General features: G+C 30.3%; 1 protein-coding gene across 7 annotated transcripts in view; it reads left to right on the top strand.

The window, feature by feature from the left end:
* LOC142331251 (ras-related protein Rab-3-like) overlaps nucleotides 1-27,920 on the top strand; it is a 113,930-nt gene that overhangs the window by 14,097 nt on the left and 71,913 nt on the right. For 6 of the 7 annotated variants that reach the window (XR_012757934.1, XR_012757937.1, XR_012757935.1 and 3 more), the window contains exon 2: nucleotides 27,318-27,545. The gene's annotated coding sequence lies outside the window, so the exon portion shown is untranslated. Of the gene's footprint in view, nucleotides 1-24,533; nucleotides 24,664-27,317; nucleotides 27,546-27,920 lie in introns of those variants that run through there. The other variant, XR_012757936.1, reaches the window with a different exon arrangement.

Below are 27,920 nucleotides of genomic sequence, written 5' to 3'. Positions count from 1 at the left end.
ATAACTTTTTTGTTTATTTTAATTTTTATGTTGTAAATACAGTTAGTAAAATAATCAGTTAGTAAAATTTACATAAATTATTGCTTGTTTTAAGTACTCGAATTATCAGAGAGATTTTCTCGTTACAAAATTGTGATTCAAATTAAATATAATATGAGTTAATACTCATTAACATTAAGGTTATAATACAAAAGTTACACGCTTGGTTATAAATTTTAGGTTAATCGGCCAATAAATGATTAACCAAGGAAATAGAATTATTATTGCACAACCTTAAAGTAGTGTACTCGTGGGGTAAGCAAAGTAAAAAGCAAAATTATCTTTTAAAAACATCATTTATGATAAAATAATTTCTTTACTAAAAGTTTTAATAAAATTTATAAATTCGATGTGACGATAAACTTGAACGTTTAACAAATGTAGACTGGATTACTCTCCTCTCACAGTGAGAAATATAATTTTTGTACTTATGAAATAATTTCATATAGTGTTATACAATATTCAAAAAAATAAATCAGAGATTAGAATTAAATTTGATTTGGCTATATTTATTCCTTACAATATTAATTATTATTTTAAATAAAATGTAGTAAATATAAAATAATCGACAAATCTTGATTTAATTTAATTATATCGAACGTCTATAAAAGAAATGTCTTTATAAGAAAACGTCTATATTAAAATTGTACTTGCACAGCTATACACATACGTACGCACACATATACACCATATACGCAAGTTTACAGTTGTATTTGAATTGTATCGCGTGATCATTACTGTCCGACGGTAGCCAATCAGAGCCAATCATTCCCCCTCTATCCCTCCCGCCATCATCGCATAATCACAGTGACAGTTCGTCTTTACTTGATTGATGCGTCATCCCAAAAAATTAAATAAAAAAAAAGAATTACCTCTAATATTCCTCTTAGCAAAAGTCCTCTGTCAGCGTATAAAATAAACAATTTTATAAATTATCGTATTATTTTCTTTGACTAATTTTTTTTAAATTTTTTTATTAAAGCATTTGTTACTATAAGAAATTTGTTTTATTACATTTATTTATCATTACATATTTCGCTTTAATCATCTGATTTTTTTTAAATCTAGCACAAATGATGTATTACAATAAATAAAAATACCTTCAAAACTAGCTTTAGAAGTTTCTTTGTAAGATTTTGCGGTGAATTATTTCATCGATCGAATAAATAAATGAACTATAAACATTGTATAGATAGATGGTAACAGTGGCGGATTGAGTCATCACGCACGGCTATCAGGAAGTTGTTTGGCATAGTCTAATGTTTGACATAGCTGAACTGCGGTTCAAATTCAGTAAGTCTATTAGTAAACAATAGTGAACCGTCTCTTTGTAATAGCGAAACCAAACGATCTGCTACTATGTACCTCATATTAAAGCGCAAACAAATCATGCAAATTTTGAACCGGCATGCTGGTTCAAAACGTTTTTCTTTTTCTTTTATTTTTTTTGAAAAGCAATTAACAATGGAATAAAATTATTTTTTTCACACGTTCATAAGTACGAAATGTACTTCCCTCCCTCAAAACACTTTATCTTTTCTTTTTTGGGATTCCTCAGACATAAAACTTAGAGAAATTTAAAAAAAACCATACTTTTCCTTCTTGCAGTATACCTTTAGATCTATGCCAGGAAAATAGAATGAAAAATATTTTCGATCGGTTTATATATATATTCTGTGTATTTTTACATTAAAAAAATTATTATAAAGTCATTTAATAAAAATTTCCGAAAAAATTTATAAGATGATCATTAGAGAGAATTTATCGTAAAAAATAAAAAAACCTAAAAAGTGATCCATTTAGTTAATAATAAATAAATAATTCAAAATGCATAAAAAATAGTTTCTTAATACACAGAAAGTATTGTGATCGCGAAAAATTTTGATATTCAGATTTCAACTGAAATATCCATTTTGACCATCCCTGAATCCAATTTGATTACTTTCGGCGTGACGTCTGTACGTACGTATGTACTTATGTATTTGGCATAAGTCAAAAACGATTAGCCGTAGGACGTTAAAAAATTTTGTGTTTAGGATTGTTGTAACATCTCGTTGTGCACCTCCCCTTTTGATTGCAATCCACTGAACCAAAAGTGTCCAAAAAAGCCCAAAATCTTGTTTCTAACTACAGTAATAAGCCCACATTGAAAGGATTTCAACGATTTATCATAAATGGTATTTATTTATTTTCATTTGGTCCAGTTATAGCCAAATAAAATTTTAATTAATGAAATATTTGAAAGGGGAGCACAGCGGTTGAAATCTCCTTTTTCATCTACATTTTTTTAACTTTTTTTTAAATTTAAATATACTGATTTATTAATAATTATTACCTTTCATTATAAAAAAAAATTTCGATGAATAATTATTCAATAACAAAAAAAGAGAAAAAATATCTACAATTATTAATGAGATAAAATTTTACGTATTTACATTTTTAAAAAAAGTGTGAGTGTAATTTAATAGGCGTACAAAAAATCATGTGTTGTCAACATCAGATTCTATGTAGTTAAAAATTAATAATATTTTTACATTAATCATAATTTTATTTTTTTATTTTTTATTAATCATTTAATGGTATTAATATATCTATATTGCGATTCTTTGTTTAGCGTAAGTACTCAAAAAATAATTATGTAAATTAATTTTTAGAAATTTTTCCTTTAACTTACCTAACCTTAAAAATTTTAATTCGATAAATTTTTGTAACTAAAGTTTTAATTTATCGACTGAATATTTATATGAACAGAAATGAATTTGTTTAAATAGTCCAAATTAATGATGCTATCAAAACTACGTTTTATAGAATTTTACGATGCCGTTCATCGGAATAAAATGGAGTTATAATATTTTATCGTAAAACCAAAAATATAATTTAAAAAAAATTGTTTGTTACTTAACGGTCTAGTTAATAATATAATTAAATCGATTCAATTATTTAATAAAATTAAGGTTCTGCTCGCGATTTAAATTTAGCTTTTTATTTCGATCGGTTAAAAATAATATTAAAATATGTGTTTGTGTCGATATATTATTTCTACGTATGAGTAGCTGTGACTAGAGTTATCGACAAAAATTATGAATATTTATGCATATATATATATATATATATATATATGGTAATATATTACCGGAAAGGTGAAATGACATCTCCGCGACGAACATCAGAACGTCTCCGCATCTTGAATTGAAGAACAAAAAGAGACGAAGAGAATCTCGGTCGGACAAAAGCCGGTGCCAACGAACGTGGAGCGATTAGGAAGAGGGAATCCGTATCTTAAACCGTCGTCAGGATGTCGGTTAAGAACACAGAATTAATGTTAACGTCCCGTTCTGAATTCATCGATAGAAAATCTTATCTGGTCGATTGTCGTATTTCAGTTAACGGAATTCGTGATCTTAGGAAAAAAACTTGGTTGCGATACGATAGAAAGACACTTTCGGGAAACTAAATTTAAATAGTTTTTTCGATGAAGCCGCCTTTACATTTAATATACTACTTCATTTGCGCGCTAAAAATAAACATATTTTATAACTTTACAATTATACTACCTTAATCGCTCGGCTTTCCTTATCGTTAGTGTGAAAAGACCACCACTCCGATCCATATTTAAAAAATAAGTCGTTTCAAATTTTCATATCGTATTTACTTTTTTTTTATTCGACTAAAGAGAGAAGGAAATCTCGTTTGAAATAAAAAATGAAACTAGTTTCTTTAAGTTTTTAAACGACATTCTGAGCAGGTAAACCGTAAAATAAAATCCCTTTTGAATGGAGTCAAAATTCCGACATTTGTCGAAATTGTTGATCAGAAATATCGTAAACCGTTCGTTACCGTATCTGTAGTTATATTCTGTGTACGTTTTGATCCTAGATATCTTTTAGTAAAATCCACCGTGCGCTTGTAATCCCCGGCCCGACGGGGATAAAATCGCCCGTAAAAATTATCAAAATGTTAACTACAAAAATTTTATCGAGTTTAAATTTGCCGTATTAACTTTAATGAAAATAAGTCGTGAACAAGAACATACTGAAAACATAGGAGCGCGAAAATTATGTGTAACTAACCTTTGCGTACGACTTACATATCGATCACGATTTTGCAGAAAATCATCCTATTTTTTTTTTTCGGCCCGTTACTTTTTATTTCTAATCGAACCAGATGTACAGGTAAACTCGTAAATTCGTTTACGGTACGGATGTAACCTGTACGGATTTGCATACCGGTATTAAATAAATAAAAAATCAAATTTTTATCTCACAAAGTGTGATACAGCTCTAAGATTTCGTTTAGCGACGTAATTGTAACACCGATAATATAGGTTGTTATGTTTGGAGCGTCGCTTTATATGGAAGTGAAACTTGGACGATCGGAGTATCTGAGAAGAAAAGATTAGAAGCTTTTGAAATGCGGTGCTATAGGAGAATGTTAAAAATCAGATGGGTGGAAAAAGTGACAAATGAAGAGGTATTGCGGCAAATAGATGAAGAAAGAAGCATTTGGAAAAATATAGTTAAAAGAAGAGACAGACTTATAGGCCACATACTAAGGCATCCTGGAATAGTTGCTTTAATATTGGAAGGACAGGTAGAAGGGAAAAATTGTGTAGGCAGGCCACGTTTGGAGTATGTAAAACAAAATTGTTGGGGATGTAGGATGTAGAGGATATACTGAAATGAAACGACTAGCACTAGATAGGGAATCTTGGAGAGCTGCATCAAACCAGTCAAATGACTGAAGACAAAAAAAAAACATATCATTTCTATTTCTTCTAATTACTGTGATTTATGTAAAATATCTTCCATACTAATATTAATAATTAAGAGTAATATTTTCTATGAAAATAATGAATTATGTTTATTAATAAGATAAATCATTTGGCGGACATAATAAACATTTTGAATCGGTATATCAATATATAAAATATATATTAGTGTTTTGTGAAGATTTTTTTTTTGTTATATTTGTTCGTGCAAGAGTTATGAATATGTATAAAAATATTGACGAAAATACGTATAAAACTGTAAAATTCTTTTTAAAATTACACTGCCACTTGTGTTAAAAAAAAAAAACCGTTGTATTAAAAAGACAGTAGTCAAAACAAACGCTATTATATGTATAGATTCAAGGACAAGTGAAAGTATATAATAAAACTGTATAACAAAACGTCTTGTACGTGACCAATGTTCATGTAGCGGAGAGGGGTGAGGGATGTAACATTAGTCATCGTGTGTCTTTTTTATTTCTCTCTCTAGAGACAAATTAATACTAGAATTAACTTGGTATATAGTTTGCAGTCGTTAAAGATAAATCATTTATTTTTAAATTAATATTTATTTTGTGTTTATTTAAAAATATATTTAATTGATTAAATCAAAATTTATATATTTAAAATAAAATAACAAAAGTATTTGAATCATTTCTTTTAGTTTGTGTGTGCGTGTTTTTTTTTTTTTTTAATACGGTATAGCTTTCATCATTGTATTTCCTTCATTGGTGTGATACCTATTGCAGTGAAACAAATTTTTGTGATAATGAGAAACCTTCGCGAGCGTGCGCACAACTCACTAAAGTTTCATCGCTATCGGATGAACGGTTTAGGAAGGCATAAGAGACATACAGACAAACATTCATTTTTATTTATATAGATAATGTTAAAGGATTAACATTACTGATTGTTCAAATTAATTTATAAATTATAAATTAATTTTGTTTTGCTTTTATTATCCCACTGCTACTGTCAAGTGATAAAATGTTTTTCACACAGATTTTGTTATTTCTTCATATTTAGAAGTGACTTGAAAAAAGTTATAAAGTTTCTATTTAAAGATGTACTTGAGTGTGTGTGTGTATATATATATATAAAACAGTTAAACTTATGATTTTTTTTTTGTGAGATTACGGGCATCAACTACTATCGTCAATTAACCCTCATGGAAATTTGTAGCGTATGATAAATGCTATATCTGACCGGGATTCAAATCCGGGACCTCTTGAAGATTGATCTATACTTTTTTTAAAATTAAAATCGGGTTTGAAATTGGGAAGATATTAAAAGTAAGTTATATCTATATTGCATTTCTTTGTTTAGCGTAAGAAATACTATTGAAAATATAATTAGGTTAATTATTTTTTTTAAATTTTCTTTAACTCACCTAACTTTAAAATTCGATTAATTTTTGTAACCAAAGTTTTTAATCTATTGAGTAAATTTTTTTCTATATGAATTTATTTATATGAACAATAATGAATTTGTTGTTGAAATAGTCGAAATTAATGATATTATTAAAAATACATTTTACAGAACCGTACGATATTGTTCGTTGGTATAAAATGGAGTTCGTGTAATTTTTTTTATTTTTTTACGGATTTAAAATTTGTAAAACGTTATTTACTTATATAAATTCTTCAATAGCTTTCTTTAATTAGTAAAATAATTACAGTTGTAAAGATAGATAAAAATAACTTTCATATTCGTTCATAATGAAGAGATTAAAAAAATGTTAACCTAACATTAAATATTATTTTGTAATACTAAGGTACTCTAATTAATTTTTTTTTTTTTATTTTAATCGCCTACAGAATTATTTTCAACATATGATGAAATAAATATATCGTCTGTAGTTATTTTTTTGTGTAAATAACACTTACATGTAAGTGATTTACGAAAATGCAAACATTAACCTACCGCGTTATCTTTGTTGACACAATGGTTATTATTAATGCTGAACTGACCATACTGCAAATAAATTGCAAGATCATCATCAAAATTATAAGTTGTTTTCATTTTTTTTTTGTCTTCATTCAATTGACTGGTTTGATGCAGCTCTCCAAGATTCCCAATCTAGTACCAGTCATTTCATTTCGGTATACCCCCGTATATTCTACATCCTTAACAATTTTTTTTTATGTATTCTAAACTTTGCCTGCTTACACAATTTTTCCCTTCAATCTGTCCCTCCAATATTAAAGCGACTATTCCAGGATGCCTTAATATGTAGCCTATAAGTCTGTTTATAGTTAAAATTAAACTATATTTTCCCAAATGCTTCTTTTTTCATCAATTTGCCTCAACATCTCTTCATTTGTCTTTTTATTCACCCATCTGATTTTTAACATTCTTCTATAGCATTTCAAAAGCTTCTAATCTTTTTTTCTTAGGTACTCTGATCGTCCAAGTTTCACTTCCATAAAAAGCACCAAACACCAAACATAGACTTTCAAAAATAATTTCCTGATGTTTAAATTAATTTTTGATGTAAGAAAATTACATTTCTGACTGAAAGCTCGTTTGCCTGTGCTATTCAGCATTTTATGTCACTTCTGCTCCGTCTATCTTTAGTAATTCTACTTTCCAAATAACAAAATTCTTCTACTTCATAATCTTTTCTCTTCCTATTTTTATATTCAGCGGTCCATCTACATTATTTCTATTACATTTCATTACTTGTGTTTTGTTATTGTTTATTTTCACGTGTTAGTTCTTGTGAAGGACTTCATCCGTGCCATTCATTGTTTCTTCTAAATCCTTTTTACTCTCGGTTAGAATTACTATATCATCAGTAAATCGTAGCATCTTCATCTTTTCACCTTGTACTGTTACTCCAGATCTAAACTGTTCTTTAACATCATTAATTAGTAGTTTTATGTAAAGATTTTTTTTTTTAACTAACAAAAAAATATACAGAATGCAAAAGCTGTGTAATTAGTATTGTATGACATGACCGCGTACTCGGGAAAGCCATGCAATATATTTTATTTTGTCGGCTTTTTTTATAATATAAATGTACAAAAAAATTAATTATAATTAATAGAATTTCATTTATTTGTTTATTTAAAAAATAGGCTGTATTTTATTAATTTTAACGTATGTCTATTAAAAAAAAATTCATAATCTGTCAACTATTAACTTTTGAGTTGATCTAATTTTTTTTTTTTTGTTTTATTAAAAAGAAAAATTGACTCGTGATTGAGCTAAATATAGTAGTAATAGTCCATGAATTTATTAAGAAATTTACGAATTAATTAAAAACAAATAAAACATTAAATATAATGTTTGTAGTTCTCGATACATTTTTATTTCTCCATTGACGTTGTGTATTAATAATTCACATATTAGTTTTACTAACATTATTATTATTATTATTAATTATTTTATTGATAACTGAAAATGGTAATCAAAACATGAAATTCTAATAACTTGGAAAATACGTTTTACAAAAGTATTGTTTATCATAAGCCCCAAGATGTCGATAATTTATAAAATAAAATTCGAGAATCAACACAAAATATCCGTAGGGAATCATTGAATAATGCAGTATCATCCCACACATCCTGTCAAACAACAGAAGGAGGTCATTCCCAATATTTATTAAAATGAAATGTAAGTAAATAAGAAAACTTTATATTTAATACATAAATCCTTTTAAATAAATTTTTTTCGATATTGTCAACTTTATTAAATTTTTATAATATTATTTATTTGCGACAGTTTTTCCTTAAATTATCAATATAATATTTTTCAAAAACCAAATTTTATCCTGCCGCTATTTTGGGTACATCGTACCAAATTTTTATTAATATTATTTTCCTTATCTTAAAGAAACCTTTAAAATCTTACAAAGAGTGATACAATTTAAAAAATTTGAGTTACAACCTCTGAGACACCCTCCTGAAGTCTTCCGGTCATACGAATTCGGATAGTAGAGTGCCTGGGTGATCGTGCAGGGACTAAAAATACAATATGGCTTAGATCCGGCCCCTGCATGATAAGAGGGGAGGTTTTTTAAAGTGTGAGAGCCCCGCACTGCCGTCAGTGCGGGCCTGACGTCGGCTGGCAGAGCTTTTTCCTCCCCCTACGGAATTTTTTTTTATGCTCCATAGCATAAAAAGCTATGGAGCTTTTTCCATTAAAATTTAAGAGTAAATTTTACAAGAAGCAACATCAAAATTCAACGTATATCGAATACATAAAACAAAATTTCTGTATGACAAAATTTTAATGCGACAAAATTTCTATATGTGAATGAATATAAATTGTGTACAAAATTATTATTTTATTAATGTATAATTATTTTATTTTAATAAAAGTTATTTGTAAAAAAAATTGTTTTGAAATTTTATTTAAAAAAAAAATACAAATATTATCCGCGCGCCAATGTGTATGTGAGTACATAATTTTTTTTTTTCAGACTGAGATATTTAATTTAAAAATATTTAAAAAATCTGATATAAAATAGGCGTACATAACTTCCTTGTACGCCTATTAAATTACATATACACATTTTTTTTGAAAAGAAAAGTGAAAAGTACATAAAATTTTATTTCATTAATAATTTATTTTTTAATTTTTTTTTAATTACTAAATTAATATTTATATTTAATTTTTTTTTTACAATCTGAGGTTAATAATAATTATAAATAAATCAATATATTTAAATAAAAGACAAATTCTCGCCGATGTTTCTTCCCCTTATAAGAGCAAAATAATTCGTTAATTAAAATTTTATTTTGTTCTAACTCTGGAACCGATGAAAAAAGTACCACTTATTATATATCGTCGAAAAGCATTCAATGAGGGCTTATTACTGTAGTAATAAATTTAAAAGTTTTGGATTTTGAGTTTTTTTGGACATTTTTGGTTCAGTCGAATGCAATAAAAATGGGAGGTGTTTAACTAGATGTTACAACTGTCCTAAATCCAAAATTTCAACATCCTACTGCTAATCGTTTTTGAGTTATGCGAGTTACGTACGAACAGATGTCACGCTGAAAGTAGTCAAACTGGATTCAGGGATGGTCAAAATAGATATTTCCGTTGAAATCTGAAAACCGCGATTACAATATATGTAAAAATCATCTACGATATTTAATTGATTAATAAATTTTAATTGTTTTTTGTTTACAATATTGAACATTTTGTTTCATTTAATATCTTTTTCTTTTTGCGTAATTACCTTTATGATAATACTTCAGAGGATGATGTATGAGTGTAAATGAAGTGTAGTCTTGTACTGTCTCAGTTCGATCGTTCCTGAGATGTGTGGTTAATTGAAACCCAACAACCAAAAACACCGATATCCATGATCTAGTATTCAAATAAGTGTTAAAAATAACTGACTTTACTAGGACTTGAACGCTAGAACTCTTCCAAATCAGCTGATTTGGGAAGACGCGTTCACCACTAGACCAAACCGGTGGGTTTCCTTTATTATCTAGTTAAAATACATTTGAATATGATTTGTTTTCTGTAAACTTAATTCGTACCATTTTATTTTATGTATTTATTAGCAAAGAGTTATTTTACCAAAAATTAAATCGTATTTCTAACACCAATCTTTTGTCTTTTACTCTTAGCTTTAACTACTAAAAATACATTTTTTGATAATTTTTTTTTTTCAATTTTTATTCAGGTCCGATTTCACACAACTAAATTTACCCATTACTTTGTGCCCTGAGAATTACGATCTGCTTTAATTTAACCGAAGGTGCAGAAATTGGGACGAAATCTTTCGGCAACCAACAGTCGCTAACGATGCATTTCCAAACCTATGTGCATCGAATTTTTATTTTTATTTTTACCATTAAAACATGATTTTTTTCTTTTTTCTGTTTAGTCTACTGGAATAAACATTCAGATATTACTTCAAAGGATGATATGTACGATTGTAAATGAAGTGTACTCTTGTACAGTCTCAGGTCGACCGTTCCTATAATGTATGGTTAATTGAAAACCCAACCACCAAAGAACACCCGTATCCACGATTTAGTATTCAAATCCATATAAAAGTAATTGTCTTTACTAATACTTGAATACTGGAACTTTCAACTTCCAAATCAGATGATTTGGGAAGACGCGTTCACCACTAGACCAACCCGGTTGGTTATTAAAACATGACCTGAAAATTTCTTACATTCTTTGTAAATCATTCTGTTATTAAATAGCTATTATTTGAGTGAGTAACGTTTCATATGTGGAAAAAAAATTTGGTTGTTAATATCACTTGAATTTTGTAAAAAAAATTGTTACAAGCATATAATACTTGTATACTTGTAATATTTTTTCGCGTCTTTTCTACGGGCAAACATTTTAGTAAGATTGAGCAATAGATAAGATTAAAATTAACAAAACGACCGCAAAAAAAATTGTTACTCTTTAACGTAGGATAATTAGTAAATTAGAATAATTAATGAGCCTGCGGCTGACAATTTTATACAAAATTGTATAACAAAATTGTATACAAACTTTTTTCGAACTTTTTGTATCTATTTAAATATATATACATAAACTATGGCATTCCCGATAACGTAAGGATTCCAACGCGGCGTCATATATCTAAATCGGTTCAGTCGTTGAGCGGCTACGGTGAAAAAACTTACTTACATGTAAACATCCTAAATACATTACACTTCTTTTTAGGCATTCTTTATAAAAAACAAATAAACAAAGGAAGTTATATATTTTGTTTAGAGCTTTTTTTTTATTACTTTTATGAACAATAATTTTAATAACAAAATAAAAATGTCATAGATTAAAAGAGATGTGTCCGTGGTATAAAATAAGGCCCTTTATAATTTTATAAAAGGAATTTTAAAGTTTCAAACTAATCGGAAAATAAATAAATCGATTAGTATAGATAATATGAAAGAAACTATAACGGTTTCATATAATAATTTGTTTTTTTTTTTTTTTTTTGTTAACGTAATTAACTGAAACATCAAAAGTATAAGATTCAGTTAAACTTTTACATTTAAAATGATTTTATAGTTGATGATAAGTGATACAACTCAAAAAAGATAATAAATAAATGGAAAAAAAGAGTTATCAAATAAAGGTCTACTGAAAAGTTCCCGAACATTCTTATTCTTATTTTTTATTATTATTATTGCTGTTTGTAATACAGAATATTTCTAAATTAGTTATACAAAAGTAGCGTTTAATACTTTCAAACTTGTTAGATACATCATTCAAAACTTCCACAAGTTTCATCCCCGCGTAACACCATTAGTTCCCGAAGTTCCCACTAGGTGGCACACGCGATATATACAAGAATGGGGGGAGAGGCGGAGCTATCCGATGATGGCATCGGGCACCCTCAAGCTTTGAGAGGGACGCGGGGAGAACAAGGGATGTGCGCAGCGAACATCTGGAGCTAGTTAGCGTAGGAACGGGGGGCGCAGCTCCCCAGCAGAGGGGAACTTGGCTGTCCAGAAGAGAGGTCAACGTCCCTGAATGAAACTAGGAGGACCTCCATGGTGCGCCCGTAGCACTAGGAAAGACAGGGGGGCAGTCGACTGACATGAACCCACCGGGTTGGTCTATTGGTGAACGCGTCTTCCTAAATCAGCTGATTTGGAAGTCGAGAGTTCCAGCGTTCAAGTCCTAGTAAAGTCAGTTATTTTTAACACTTATTTGAATACTAGATCGTGGATACCGGTGTTCTTTGGTGGTGGATTTCAATTAACCACACATCTCAGGAACGGTCGAACTGAGATTGTACAAGACTACACTTCATTTACACTCACGAATATCACCCTCTGAAGTTTTATCTGAAAAGTAATTACCGGAGGCTAAACAGGAAAAAGAAAAAAGAAAAAGTCGACTGACACGACACTCTGACAGCGCTGTGCGTACCTTAATGGTGGAGTAAAAAGGAAAAAAAAAGGTGGCATGCGCGAATGGGTAAATCAAGTCATCATGCAGTTGTATAACGGTGCAGAGCGTGCTCAGTATTGTTGTAATAGAATAACTATAGATAACTGAATAGAATATTTTTATTTTGAATAGTATTTATAAATTCCCGTAAGAAAGTCACGGTGTTCTATTCCGTAGTCTGAACAAAATGTGTCACTGAGTATACCTTACAGATTTAGAATAGTTGATTGTGTACATGAGCGGGAAATAAATTTCTTTGTGCAATTTATTTCAATACCTCTAAAATCACTTCGGGGCCTCACAGCTTATATGGAACTATGCCCCTAACCCGCTTGTTGTTCTTTTTCTTTTTCTACCACAGGTAAAACGCGTGCTTAAATCCTATTTCCAGTCCCTTCAGATGTTCTATTGATTGGATCGGGCCGATTTTTTGGTTTTATTCTGCTCGAAATCCCGCAGCAGATATCTTCATAAAATATCCATACACTTTCAAAATGATTTTTCTATGAGTAATAACCTTGATAATTTCTTCAATTAAGGAATAAATTACGACTTTTCAGAAAGGACTCAATTTTGGGTTATGCTGATGCTTGATGACATATCTGTGGATTATTTCGAGTAGAATAAAAAAATTCAGCCCGATATATAGTTAGTCCGGGTATTCACCCGGACTAACTGGAAATAGGATTTCTGCCCAATTTTTGTAATATATATATATATATATATATATATATATATATATATATATAAGATTGGTTTAATATTATTTATTTTTTGTAGTTACGATTCATATATATTTTACATTATTTTTTTACAACCGTTTATCGTTTTCTACAATATTTTCCATTGTGACGTCCTCATTACATCTACGTTATTACTTCATTGTACGAAATAAAGGAATTAATTACGTAGAACATGTAATGAGATCGTCAGCATGGAAAAAAATTGTAGAAAACGATAAACGGATGTAAAAAATCAATATATAATATAATTATTATAATATATAATATAATTTTTCGCGATCACATTACTTCGTTCACTTCGTAGAAGGAAGTATTGTGATCGGGAAAAACTTCGATATCAGATTTCAACGGAAATATCCATTTTGAGCATCCCTGAATCCATTTTGACTAGTTTCGGCATTACGTCTGTACTTATGAATCTCGCATAACTAAAAAACGTAGGATAATGAAATTTTGGATTTAGAACTGTTATAACACCAAGTTGTCCACCTTCAAATTTGATTGCAATCGACTGAACCAAAAGTATTCAAACACGTTTTTCTTAACTGCAGTAATAAGCCCTCATTGAGAGCTTTTCAACGATATCTGTAAGCGGTAGTAATTTTCATCGGTTCCAGAGTTATGGCCAAATTGAATTGTAATTAATGAAATATTTGACCTTACAAGGGAAGCCACATCGGTTCGAATGAGACTTTATCTCTTTTTTTATAACTTTTTTTTAATGTAAATGTATTGATTTATTAATAATTATTAATCTCAGCTTGTAAAAAAAAAATTAATAATTCAATAATAATAAAGGCAAAAAGGCAAAAATGTAAAAAGGGGAAAATTGAAAAAAATTGAAATGGAAATGGAAAGGTGAAAGGAGAAAAAATAAAACTGAAAAGAGGGTAAAGGAAATAGAAACGGGGGAAGGAATTGAGGAAAAAGGGGGAAATGGGTGAAAGGGAAAGGGAATAAGGTAAATGTGAAAATGATAAAAGGGTAAATGGGGGGAAAGGAACAGGGGGAAAAAGGGAGAAAGAGTAAAAGAGAAAGTTTAAATTTTGTGAAGTTCCGTATGTTAATTTTGTTACCTTTTATCAAACTTTTAATTGCGCGTGCACATTAATGTCACGTAATGACACATCAATGTCATGTAATTATGTCAGTAATGATGCACGTGTCAATTTTTTTTTTTGTCTTCAGTCATTTGACTGGTTTGATGCAGCTCTCCAAGATTCCCTATCTAGTGCTAGTCGTTTCATTTCAGTATACCCTCTACATCCTACATCCCTAACAATTTGTTTTACATATTCCAAACGTGGCCTGCCTACACAATTTTTCCCTTCTACCTGCCCTTCCAATATTAAAGCGACTATTCCAGGATGCCTTAGTATGTGGCCTATAAGTCTGTCTGTTCTTTTAACTATATTTTTCCAAATGCTTCTTTCTTCATCTATTTGCCGCAATACCTCTTCATTTGTCACTTTTTCCACCCATCTGATTTTTAACATTCTCCTATAGCACCGCATTTCAAAAGCTTCTAATCTTTTCTTCACAGATACTCCGATCGTCCAAGTTTCACTTCCATATAAAGCGGCACGTATTGACATGTGTATCACTTCACCGCCTTTCGTTCGAATATGAGCCAGAAATAGATTATTCGTCACATGCATTAATTGTCATTTACAATATGGACAAAGAATCCCAACGGTCTCATGCATTTAAATACAAAGGTGAATCGGCAGGTCTTTCCTGCGCATCAGGAAAAGTTTCATTTCCACCATTGAATTCTCCGCCAGAACCATTGAAAACACTACTGGCTGGAGCCACATCTCAATCGAAATTGTTTTTGCGTAAAATTCTTAAATTTAATTCTCGCTTCCAAATGACAAAAATCGTTCAGAACGAGGACGGTCGTAATTTTGAATCAACATTTTAAGATTCAGGGTCAAATTTATCATCAAATCGGTTCTTTGTTCTCAATGCCTGATGGCGTTCCAAATTTTTTTCAAATCAATTTCACTGGAAATGAGGAGCAACAAATTAACACACGCTGTTAATACAACCACATCGAACAGATGGAGAAGCGAGAAATAGCGGCAACTTTGGAAACGTTTTTGCGTTGGCAATTGCTTCATCAGGCATTGCAACGACATTGCTTAAGAAGGGCGGACTGCGCATTCATCACTCAAGTTGCCATTGAACATTCTCACAAATCCAGACGCAATGTGTAACATAAAGAAGCATTCAGGCGTGTTGAAGTTTTGAGAAAATGCAAAATTATTATCTGGGATGAACGCAGTATGGCTCACAAGCATTCACTTGAAGCTCTCGATAGAACGCTGAATGATCTCATAGTTCGAGTTGTGATAACTGTACGCGTGATGGCGTCAGGTATTTTAAAAATATTTTTTTTTTACATATTTTTCATCAAACGGTCCAAACAATTTATAATTAATTTGAAAATGTTCTTTAGTTTTGGATTTACAATGTTTGAACAGGACAACGTCTGTCAGATCTGCTAGTATATATATATGTAGCAACAGCGAATCATTGCCAGGTGTGCTAGTATATATAAATAATTAGATTGTTTTCCGTGCGGTATGTGGAAAAAATTGATTTCATTTTTAATGTTTTACAACTTTTTTTTTTAATAAAAAAATTTGTAGGTTTTCAATCGTTTCAAGCAATATGACATTTTGTTGGTAAGTAGTTTTTTCATGAAATATATTTTTTAAAAAAATATTGATCCTGAAAAGTAGATTAAGAACAAATTTCATAAATTTAGTCCTTTTAACCCGTCACTATTTTAAGATAAAGCTCAAAACCAGTCAATATGAAACTTTTTAAAAATATATATATATATATATATATATATATATATATATATGTATATATACATAACTTTAATCAGTTATAGTATATTGTACTAATCAAATAATCTTCCTTAGCTCTAGTGTTATACAATATATTTCCTTATGACACAATTACTACTTTTCCAATCGACGTTAAAACTGTAGGATTTCCCAGGCTGACAATTTGACAGTTACTTCAGTAATATTTTGTTCTTTAAAAATATTTGACAGCTAGTTTTTTCTTTGTTGGCAATGTCAGATATCAAACTTATTGATTAAAAAAATGTAATTACTGAATTTTTATGTCCATACATCTAAACTATTATATAAAAACGAAGAATGTTTTTGTTTGTTCGGTATAAAAAGAAAAACTACGCAACCAAATTTTTACCCTTTTTTTTGGCTGAGAAGGTTTTATACATGTATTTCAATTAGAAGAAAATACAGTTAGCTGTATTTTCTTTTTCTGACCCGCCCTTCGGGTGGGTCACCCTGGCGGGCGGTGTCTCCGAATGGGATTATTAGGTATCCAAAACTGATTAACTCCTGCGTAAAAATCTTTTTTTTTGAATGATGAAAGTTGATATAATGAAAGTTAAATTAGAAATTTAACTCTAGGATATTGATACTAACAAATCGGGATTTTCCGCTAGTGATCGGTACATTACGGTGCCTACTTTTTGCTTATAGTTCATTATTTGATGAAGAAAAGCAATCAGATAAATAAAAAAATTGTTATTAACTAGCAGATCCGGCAATGCTTCGCTATTGCTAGATTTGAGTATATATATATATATAGATTAAATGAACACAATTGAAAGTTTGCTAAAACATTAACAAAATGAACATAACGGAACTTCACAAAATTTAACCTTTCCCTTTTACCCTTTCTCCCTTTTCCCTTTCACCCCTTTTCTTTTCCCTATTTTTCCTTTTTCCCATTTTCATTTTTACATAACTGCCTTTCCCCCCTTTTGGCCTTTATTTTTCCCTATTTCCCGCCTTCTTTACCCTTCCCCTTTTCCATTCCCGCTTTCCTTTTTCATTTTCTCTTTTCCATTTACTTTTTCCCGTTTTCCCCTTTTTTATTTTTTTCATTTTCCCCTTCTTCCGTTTCACTTTTTTCGATTTTTTCCCTTTTACGAATTTTCCCTTTCTCCCTTTTCCCCGCGCGTAAATCGGTCCAGTAGTTTTTTAGTCTATAGCGGACACACATATCGGAAACATTGAAATTGAATCGTAAAATATTTAGTATAGCGTGTGTTGCTTTTATGTCCAACAGATACCGCTGTTTTTAAAAAAAAATTATCTTGGGTATATAAATCGTAGGCATATAAAAACACGCGCGTATTCAAACGCAACGTTGTGTCAAAATTTTTAAAACAGTCAGTGAAGAACTTTCGGAGATTTAATATTTTGAACAAACGAACATTTACATTTTTATTTATATATATATATATTCCGCATATATATCGATATATCGACATATAATAACACAATAAGTATACACCTGATCACCACGAGATATGTACTAACGAGTCGAAATTTTCCGCTATTGATCGGTACATTCCGGTGCTAACCTACACACACATACAGACCCACATACTAATGTTAAGTTTGGTTAAATTATATTTAGAAATAAATAAATGTAAATCGGTATAAAAATGTTAATATAATGGTTATATAGGGTCATATTAACAGTAACCAAAAAGTGAACCCCAGAGTGGACCCAGAATGGAGTCTCACTACTCTGGTAAGATTGTGCGAGCAGTTCGTGCGAGACGAGACCAATCATCAACATCAACTGGTATTAAAAACGGGCTGCCCCTGGGGCACTGTTTAAAGAAGTGCAATGGGGTGCTCTTATAATATCTTTACAAACAATCGGCCGATTTTCAAAATTCAAACGGGATATTTGTTAGTTGGTTGAAGACAAACATTTTCATCTATCAGGCACACTCACGATCTAACAGATCTCGGATATTCAAAAATGTTGTTATATCTACGCAACCGAATTTATGATTTTCAAAATTCAAAAGAAGTATTTACTAGTATAGTATAAAAAATTTCTTACGGAACGCCGGAAGGCGGAGGTAGATTTCACCGGTGCGAAGTAGAGGATAAAATATATTTAAGTTAAGAAAAACTTCAAATTTACTCAATACGACAATGTTTACATATGAAAAAAGTTTCATATGTTTAGCATACGACAAACCCCCATCTTCATACAATTCCGGCAATATTTTGGTTATTCCTTACCGTAAGGGTTGGTCATATCAAAATTTGTTTTTACAAAAGTTTTAGGTAATGTTTAGAGGAGTAACGACCACTTTAAACCGATTCGACACTGTGCCTATTAAAGGTAGATATGATATTTTGACTTCAAAACCTCATTCTTTTCACCCTCCCTCCCCCCTGGGCCAATGGTAGGTGATGTCAAAAACTTTATTCAGATAATAAGTTTTAGGCCCTTATCCAAAGAATAGTAGGAACTTTAAAAGAATTTGATATATTTTTTTTTTTTTTGAAAAAGCCCCCCCAAATTTCCACCTCCATGGTCCGATTTTGCCCATTAAGAAACTCGACCAAGATATTAGGTTGTTATATTTTATGTATCAATTCGAAAGTGGTTGGCGCAAAATTACGGCAGTTATGGTGTACACAAAAAGTGAAATATATATATATAGTAACCAGAACAAAAATTGATATACTTCGAAAAATCTCGACTGTGCTACACCGAGATCAGCTGTAGAGTTCAATGAGAATAGAGGTAGTAGTGTCGGCAACGGTTTGAGAATCGAACCCGCTGTTATCGAATTCGATGTTTTACGATGACAGGGCAAAGTGGAACGCCGTATGCTGCAAGTAATATTGTGCTGAGTTATGACGGTGCATAAATTACAAAGGACTACCCTAGATAGAGTTGTCGTACATCTCAGCACTCGTATCTTTGTCAAGAGCCAGGCCTACGTAGCGCTGAGTCGCGTGAGAATTAGAGAATTTATCAGGTACTTACGTATTAGCCCGTCGACCAATAAATTGCAAACTTTTGGGTTATTTTTAATATCAACCGATAAAACCATTTATATTTATTTATTTTATAAATATAATTTAACCAAACTTAACCTACGGTCGCTTCGCTGGCTAATTCTGACTAATTAACACAGTAATGTTTTTTAGTATTTAAATAATAATTTAACCCACCGGGTTGGTCTAGTGGTAAACGCGTCTTCCCAAATTAGGTGATTTGGAAGTCAAGAGTTCTAGCGTTCAAGTCCTAGTAAAGTCAGTTATTTTTACACGGATTTGAAAACTAGATCGTGGATACCGGTGGTTTTTGGTGGTTGGGTTTCAGTTAACGACACATCTCAATAATGGTCGAACTGAGATTGTATACACTTCATTTACACTCATACACATCATCCTCTGAAGTATTATCTGAAAGGTAATTACCGGAGGCTAAATAGGAAAAAAGAAATAATAAATTCAGTAATTATTTATTATTTAATAATCAAAACATTACTGTGTTAATTAGTCTAGGTTAGCGAGCGTAGGTTAAGTTTGGTTAATTTATATTTATAATTATAAGAAAAAAGCTTGTATTTTTAATATATAAAATATTTTAATGTTCCCGTAACTTTGAAATATTTTCAAGGTTACGGGATCATGATTGTTATGGTCGACGGGCTAATGTGTAAGTACGGTTTATCTATTAGTTGTCTGGATCTCAGAAAATTTCTGTATAATCCCCACAGTAAAAAGTATTTCGGGGAATTCAATCGCTTTTGAAATCTGTAAGTTTACATTATTATACGACAATTAAAATAATAAATATATTGAAATTGTTACTTATTTAATTTAATTAATAAATTAAATAAGTAATTATTAAATTACTTATTTAGTAATAAGTAAATATTAAATTACTTATTTAGTAGTAAGTAAATAAATAAATAATAAATGGCTCAGTACGTTAAATACCTTATATTCAGAAATCGTTAATTTTTCTCGATGATAAAAAAAATATATTATATAATAATATTTTCACGTTCAACGAAATTAGTTAAATGTAGTCGGGGAGCTTTAAATAGTAATTGTCGTATTTAAAAGAGCTCTTTAAATTTGAAATATCTTCTTATCGATGTAACACCTGGCGATTTAAAGTTTAAATACCTTCTATTTCTATAATATGAAAAATACATTTAAAAATTAAAGCTATCTGAATGATTTTATTTTATTAAATACTACATAACGATGTTTAGTCCTTTATTATAACACCTTGTTTTTTGTTTTTTTTTGTAGTTACGATTTATTGTCGTTTTTTAGTTAAATTTATTTTTTATTTTTTGGGAGTTGTTTTTTTTTAATTTTTATATTGTTTTTATTATTGATGATTTTTCAAAAATGTTTGATCCGCGATGTTTTAAAATATTTTTTTTAAATTAAGTTATAATCATCCGATGATAAATATTAATTACAAACTTGTAGAAATGTTACAAACGATTAAAATAAATGCATAATTAATTAAAATAAAATAAATTAATTACAATGTAATGTTAATAAATTATAGTAATTGAATTGATAAGTAAATATAACGTTGCATTTTTTAATTTATTTAGACAACAGGCTGAAAGAATATTCAAATTGTTATATTATATATAATATAATCATAAAAATAATTTTTTTTTTTAAAAAATCGAATACAATAATTTTTTTTTAAACGCTCATTAATAATATAAATTATTATATACTAGTCGTCTAGGGTTCGCATAGCTTGCCCTTCCCGTCTAGCAACAATTATGTTCATTAACCTTATGCTTATGAGAATAATACCAATAAATAACATTTAAAGCCTGTTCAATTTATTAAAGCTATCTGTGTACTGTTCTTCAGAGCAAAAAATTAGTCAATACCGGATTCGAAACTTTGTTAAATATACGGATTTCAGAATAGTCGGCCTCCAACTTAAAAATAGTATTTTATGGTTGGTTACCTGTTTTTCACACAGGTAAAAATGTATTTTGTTAGGTCCCTAGCGTTACCCGATTAGATGATCGTACTTTGTTTCTCATTTTTACTTCCTAGTACAAAGTACAGAAAGTATTGCGATCGCGAAAAATTTCGGTTTTCGGATTTCAACGGAAATATCCATTTTGACCATCCCTGAATTCATTTTGACTAGTTTTGGGGTGACTTCTGTACGTACGTCTATGCGTACATATGGAACGGAACGCAAGAACGGCGGGAGTTTCAATATTTCTCCCTACAGATCGCAGAGCCTGGACAATGTCCCTTGCTGCTATACCTTTCTATTATCCGGCAGATTTCATGGGTTATTTAGTGGCGGTTATAAATTTAAAATTTTATTTATGGACGGATTTGGTAATTTGCGTTCCTATCCGTATGGACCAGCGTGAAATTTATTTACTGGGTCTGACCGTGGGAGACTAAGCTTTTGAGCCTAGTTATCCCGGCGTGATTCCCCTTCAGTCCATCCGCTGAAGTCCTTTCGGTACCAATCCCTTATGGGCTAGCAGGAGTGCCCCTAACGGAGCCCTAGTTATTTGGAGGGAGTAATGCGCCCCTTTCTCAGGAGGAACTCGCATGTGCTAACTGAATTAAATTGTGGTCTCTTCGTGAGATGGTGTGGGGTGTTGTCTAGGTTTTTATAGTTTTAACAAAATTTAATTGTGAAAACGGTAACTTTCGCGGCCGGAATTTTCGCGCGGTTTACATTTATAGGTTACGCGATATAGTGGCTCCTAAGCCAGGTTTGTCATTTTTTGACTTCCGGACCGCCTCTTCACGGTGGTTCGTCTAATACGCCATTAGGTCACCTACGTATTTATCTGGCATAATTAAAAAACGATCAGTCGTTTTGGATTTAAGACTGTTGTAACATCTAGTTGTGTACCACCCTTTTGATTGCAATCGATTGACGCAAAAGTGATCCAAAAAAAAGCCAAAAATCCAAATTTTTTTGGATTTTGGACTTTTTATTAACTGTAGTAATAAACGCTCATTAAGAGCTTTTCAACGATGTATCATAAGTGGTACTTATTTTCATTGGTTCCAGAGTTATAGCCAAATACAATTTTATTAATTAAATATTTGGTTCTTACAAGCGGAAGGCACATCAGTTCATTTCCGACTACTTTTCCTATTTTTTAATTTAAATATATTGTTTTATTAATAATTATTAACCTGTGATTGTTAAAAAAAATCTTTGCAATAAATAATAATTCAATAACCAAAACAAAATTCATTAATAAAAATTGGAAGATCACATCTCGCTTTCAAATGAAACAAGTTTAAATGAAGTGTAGAAAAAAACGTGTATTTGTAATTTAATAGGCGTACAAGGAAGTCACGTGGTGTCCACATCAGATTTTTTTTGTGGAACAGTTTCTAAGCAACTTAATTTTAAGAATGGATTTGTTTACAATATTTACTGCTTTTCTCTCAAGAACGGTAAATTTGATTATTTCAGTGAGAGTCATAATTACCAGCTCTGCAATGTTGGAGAATTTAATAAATATTTATAATTAATTTTAATAAATATGTAGATAGAAATTTATTAAATATACCGGTCATTTTAGAAATTCTCCATATTAACATATTTTAAATATTAAAATAACAATTCGACTATGAACAATAATTACTGAATTTATTATTTAAATAAATAAATTACTGTTAATTAGTAAGATTAGCGAGCTTACAGAGTACACAGTATATGTAACACAGTATAATACACAGTACTGTGTAACCCACCAGGTTGGTGTAGTAGTGAACGCATCTTCTCAGATCAGCTGATTTGGAAGTTGATAGTTCCAGCGTTCAACTCCTAATAAGGTCAGTAATTTTTACATGGATTTGAATACTGGATCTTGGATATCGGTGTTCTTTGGTGGTTGGGTTTTAGTTTTTAATTAAAAGTCCACACATCTCAGAAAAGATCGACCTGAGACTGTACAAGACTACACTTCATTTACACTTATACATATCATCCTCATTCATCCTATGAAGTAATACCTGTAATTCCTGGAGGCTAAAGAGGAAAAAAGAAAAAATACCGTGTGCCGGCCTCCATGGCACGAATGATAGCGTCTCGGCCTTTCATCCGGATGTCCCAGGTTCGAATCCCGGTAAGGCGTGGATGCATTTATCACACTCTACAAATCATTCATCTCATTCTCTGAAGCGATATTTAACAGCAGTCTCAGAGATTTAAAAAAAAAGAAACAAAAAAGAAGTTAATACGTACTGATGAAATGTTCCTTTTTTCGTCGTAGGAGAAGGAAAAAGCTCTACCAACCACACCGTCTGCCCACGCAAGACGGTAGTGTTGGGCTCTAACTACAAAATCTCCCCCTTATATAGCAGCCCGGTTACCCGCCTTATGGCATTACTTACGAACTGCTGTACCCTTGCGGGCTTCCACGAATTATTTGCAGAGTCCTGGTCGTATCAAAAATAGTGAAAACCCGGAGGGGCCACAGACCGCCTCCTCACCCTAACTGTTCCATCATCTACCAACGTAACATTTAAAACTGCTACCCTTCTTTCGCAATCTTCTTCCTTAGTATTTTTCTTACTCATGAGGGATATTGCCTCCCAATATACCTTGCTGAAAAGCAGTTTCTCAAATAAAGTTAGTGCACTAACTGTCCAACTATCGCCAGACACGTCCTTCGCTCAGTAGCCTACTTTTTGCATACGAGTTATAAAGTTTAATTAATATATAAAAATGGAAGCATTAATATCGGCCCAGCAGTTCGTTATTTTTAAAAAAATGTTTGTAAAAGCAAAATAAAACACAAGAGTATTCTAATTTGATTTAACCCCATGCCGGTCTTCGTGGCGCGATTGGTAGCGTCTCGGCCTTTCATCCGGTGAAAATGGTAAATACTTTACATATTTCTGATTAATTGTTACTTTAAAACAAATTCAAATATTTAAAAAAAAAAACATTCAGCAAAAATGACCCAAAATTTTTTTTGAATAATCAGTCTTGGATTTGTTCCTCGAGAGATAAATATGTCTCTCACAGCACTCAACCTGTTTTTCACATTTTTTGAAGTTAATACATTTTTTTACCTGGGATACTTATTTTACATTTATTTTTAATATTATTCATTATTTCTTAAAATATACACGTTTTATTTGGTTGCTAAAAGTTATTGTTTTTATCACATTTTATATATGTTTATTCTTTTTAAGTATAATAATTTATTTTACTTATTTTTAATTTCTCAGTATAGTACAGCCCAGCTCCGCTATAACTTAACTTGATATACCGCGGATACAGATGTAACGCGGATTTTAACTTATCCCCCAAAAATTATCTGAAAAAATAAAATAGGATGAAGAACTAACTTGTTTCTATGTAAGTACACATTATACTGTATTAGCCTTTTCTATTAAACCATTATTGCTTGATTTTTTGCCTATTTTTTTTAATTGTTTCTCTTTGTGATTTAAAATTTACTTCTCAAAATAACGTGGGTGTCACGTAAGTCCCCCGATAACCATGTTATAGCGGGGTTACACTGTATTCATGCCAATTTTTATTAGAATCTTAAATTCATTCATTTAAGACACTTTCTTTTGAATATGTTATGTATTTATGTTTGAACGAATAGTTATTTATTAATAGACACCCACATAGAATCTAATATTAATTTGTTAGATCAGCTGGAGTTATTTGATTCAACTCCTGCTTGGGTTTGATATTTTCTATTCATCACACTTTCCATTCTTTTTATTTTCAAGAAAAAGTAAATAAAAAAAAGCTTTGTAAAATATGATTACATAAAACTGCCTTTTTTGTCAAATTTTTACTCATTTAACGATGATAGATGTTTATTGGTACCTGATTGGTATGTTTATTGTACCTGATTAAGATTATTGAGTTTAAGTCCTTGTTTGTAGTAGTTAATAACTCAACAAAATTAAAGAATTTTTAGAGAAGTAGTGTTAGACTTAGGAGTTCTGAAATTAGTCAATCAAAAGAATTTGCCTTTGAAAATGTAGGACTGGGAAAGATGATAAGATTTTACATTAATAGTTTTAAAAAAAGTAGGACATGAGATAAGATGAAATTGATATATTAGATGAGATTAGAAGGCCTGGATTTACCTATTAAGATTATTGTGCAACCATCAGATAGAATATGGATTCAGTCCACTACCAACCTCTCTACCAGATAGCACCAAGAAGCACCAGAAGGTTTTACAAGTTCCAACTTTCTCATTATGAACCTTACAGGGTCTGACCAAAAATACATCCACAAAACCAAAAATTGGGATTAGGAAAAGGCAATCTTTCCTCCTAGAAACTACAATGCAAGACTAACAGTTTTCCCCAGAAGTTAGTTGAAAGTGCACAGGTATCCATCTGATTATAATCCCTTAGATCAAGGCATTATTATTCACATTGGGAGTAATTTGTTATTTATCATAATTTTGTATTTATCAGTTTCAAAGTTATTGAAAGGTTACCTAAGAATAAATGAAGGATTTTTAAAATAACCTCACCCATCCCCTTAATTGTCTAATGTGTAGATGCATTTAAATGAACTGTTCAACCAGATCCCTGCAAGAACATATTCATGATAGTAAAGACATGATAATCATGTTACAAGATCGTATTTTTAAATCTATTTAATTGTTTTTGTAAAAAATTTAATTTATATGCGATTGTCTTGAACAACTTATGCAATCCTCACTTGAAAATTATAATTGGAATATTTTGGTTAGATTATTTGTAAATATTTGCTGAAGTAGTACCTTCAGTATAATTATTTCCATCAAACTAAATGAAAAAAGCACTGCTATAAACTGCTATGAGACATCTCTGAATTAGAATTTATTTTTATTTCTATCTTGCACGTTAAAAATTTGCATATGGACTTGGCTTGAGGTCAAAGATAGTGAATCTTTTTTTGTTTTTAGATTCTGTTTCTTTTTTTAGATTTTTTTATGTTTATGCAAGAGGTTAATGTATATATTGGTTAAATTTATCCAGCAATATTTATAGATTATTGCTCTCCTCTTTTAACCTTTGCAAAAAATTAGTGGAAAAATCTTAAGTCCCTTTTTTGTCTCTATAATGTCATGTATTTTTTTATTTTATTTAATACTGTATGTTTTCATGATGAATAACTGAATGACCCTACTATATTTTGTTACTGGAAGGAGGTTCTGGCTTATAAACATATAAAAGTTTGATGATAATAATTGTACACTTTCGTTACTATTTATTTTTATAATAACATAAAGATATTGTAGAGAAGAAGGGTGGAGATTTGATTGAAAACTCATAACATAATTCAGATGTTTTACACAAATGGAAAAGCTATTTGTTGATAAATTATTAATGAAAACTTAAAACTTTTGGTAAAAGATTTGTTTCTTCAATGAAGAGTTATTATCATGTCAGTTAAGTTTTTTTTTGCTTTTCATTATCCTAGAATTTCATTATTTAAATTGGTTTAATATTTTTTGATGTGATGTTATTAAAATTGAGATCTGGAATGACTGTGTATATGGATGGTTTTAAAAGTAGCTTTTTTTCAACTTTAGTTTTTGAACAATCTAGTGTGTTTTTGTTAAATTGATAAAATATGAATTATTACACTTTTTGGAAAAGCATTCATAATTAATTTTTTTGAGCATATTACTGAACATTTATGTAAGTACAACTCATTTAAGTAAGAAATAGTAGCATGAATTATTTATGCAGTTATTTTTATGGTTATTGATTATTGTGTAGTGAGTGTTTTTAATATAGATAGTTTTTACTTTTATTTCTAATAATAATAATCTAAAATCTTGGTAGAAGGAAAAAGGAATTTAGTTTACGTAAGTAATGCAGTTTACTTTTCTTTAATATTTAATAAAGATAAAATTATTTTAATAAAAAAAAAGTTATGTATTTATGCAATTCTTATTTATCTAAATTTGTTGAAATGTTTTTAAAATTTTTTATCATTGATGCTCAATTATATATAATCGGTTTTTTTTTTGTTTTATTTTGTAGGCTTGTCAATCAAACTCCACACAATATTATTACATCATCTACTACTCCAAGCAGTTGGAGATCTTTTGGACGTTCTAGAAATCTTATGTCGCCAGCTACACCATCTGCTTTGGATGCTAGATTGGGCACCAGTCAACAATCTGTTATTGATGGTGAAAATGAAGCTAAACCGATTGTTCCTGAATTATGCCTTGATTATTTGTGGTCTGAAAACCAAACTCTCTCTTGGTTAGTTTGAAAAATATTACCTTTCACTCTCTCTCTCTCTCTCTCTCTCTCTCTCTATATATATATATATATATATATATATATATATATAATTATTTTTTGTAAATAAACTGTATATGAAGAGAGTGAATATGCATGCACACACATACAGAGTTGTACATTGTAAGTGGTATATTTTTATGACCAGATTTTTTTCAGCATTTCTTTGGTTATTATCATTTTTATCCTTATTTTACACCCTTCAATTTTCTATAATAGTATTCCCTGAGATGTAATGGAACTGTCAGGTCATTATGGATCCAGTTTACCATCTTAACCAGATCGAAAAGAACTTTGTTTTTACATGACTGCCCAAAAAGGAGTGTAATATAGTGA

Source organism: Lycorma delicatula, chromosome 10, assembly GCF_047948215.1.
Source record: "Lycorma delicatula isolate Av1 chromosome 10, ASM4794821v1, whole genome shotgun sequence".
Taxonomy (NCBI): domain Eukaryota; kingdom Metazoa; phylum Arthropoda; class Insecta; order Hemiptera; family Fulgoridae; genus Lycorma; species Lycorma delicatula.
The sequence above is the reverse complement of the archived record's forward strand: the minus strand, read 5'-3'. Positions and strand labels throughout refer to the sequence as shown.